Source organism: Phoenix dactylifera, unplaced genomic scaffold, assembly GCF_009389715.1.
Source record: "Phoenix dactylifera cultivar Barhee BC4 unplaced genomic scaffold, palm_55x_up_171113_PBpolish2nd_filt_p 000314F, whole genome shotgun sequence".
NCBI classification, from domain to species: Eukaryota; Viridiplantae; Streptophyta; class Magnoliopsida; order Arecales; family Arecaceae; genus Phoenix; species Phoenix dactylifera.
In genome coordinates, this window is record NW_024067784.1 from 415452 (window position 1) to 416866 (window position 1415).

Consider the following 1415-nt stretch of genomic DNA (forward strand, 5'->3'; position numbering starts at 1 on the left):
TTTAATTAAATTTTTGTTCGTGTGTTTGTTTAGATCTCTTTAGGTGGTACTTGTACCAACCCCAAATAAAAAAAATAATAATAATAAATAAAAAAATAATAAAATATATAAATAAAATAAAATTTCAGTATATGCTGTTGTGGGAGAGAGATAAAATGAATAGATTATTTCGAGTTGAATCAAGAGATAAAAATTTAATTGTTCAAAATTCAAATAATCAAATGGAAGATAATGGTAGTAATCAGGGAGATAATGAATTTCAAGATGACTTACCTATTAGAACACTTCGTGATTATCTACAACCCACTAGGACTAGTACCCCATCCTGTATGGTTATTCCTACTGCTGCGGGAGCTTTTGATATGAAACCAGGAATAATCCAATTACTCCCAAAGTTTCACGGACTTGATTCTGAAAGTCCCTATTTGCATCTCAAAGAATTTGATGAAGTGTGTTCAACACTTCATTTCAATGATGTCACTGAAGAGGTAGTTAAACTTAAGTTATTTCTTTTTTCTTTAAAAGAAAAAGCTAAGTCATGGTTACACTCCTTAAGGCCTAGGACCATAGCTACCTGGCAAAAAATGACAAGAGAATTTTTAAAGAAATTCTTCCCAACACATAAAACAAACACACTTAGAAGAAATATCATGAACTTTGCACAAAAAGATGGAGAGACATTTTTTCAGTGTTGGGAAAGATTTAAGGACCTTCTGCTTGCTTGCCCACATCATGGATATGAAATTTGGAGGGTCATTAGTTTCTTTTATGATGGGTTGTCCTCCAATATGAGACAATTTGTAGAAATGATGTGTAACGGTGAATTCATGAGTAAGGAACCAAATGAAGCCTGGGATTATTTTGATCTTTTAGCAGAAAATGCACAAGCTTGGGATACAACAGATAAAAATGAAAAATCTAAAATAGCACCTAATGCAAAAGGAGGAATATATCTTATTAAAGATGATAATGATGTCAATATAAAAATTGCTAATCTGACTAGGAAGGTTGAAGCCATGGAATTAAGCAAGGCCAATATAGGAAAAGCACAAACTATTGTTGAAAGTATATGTGGAATTTGTGAGAGTAATGCACATGTGACCAAGGATTGTCCTACAATCCCTGCTTTTCAAGAAGTATTGGATGATCAAGCAAATTTCACCAATACTTATAAAAGACCATTTCCAGAATCATATAATCCTAATTGGCAAAACCATCCTAACTTTAGTTGGAGACATGGACCCACTGCCAATGAATCTCAAGGAAATTCTGTTCCTACTCCTTATGTGACACCACATAGGAAATCCCTTGAAGATACTTTGCAAACCTTCATGCAAGGGCAGACTCAAATAAATCAGAATACAATGCAATCACTCCAAGAACTTAAAAATTCTGTAGGTAGAATTGAGGCTCAA

The 1415-nt window shown here is 33.3% G+C and overlaps 1 non-coding gene across 1 annotated transcript; it reads right to left on the reverse strand.

Annotated features, from left to right (window-relative positions):
* Positions 1 to 632: 632 nt before the first annotated feature.
* Positions 633 to 739, reverse strand: LOC120105581. The gene has a single exon (XR_005507940.1). It is a non-coding gene; the product is annotated as a small nucleolar RNA R71 (small nucleolar RNA).
* Positions 740 to 1415: the final 676 nt, after the last annotated feature.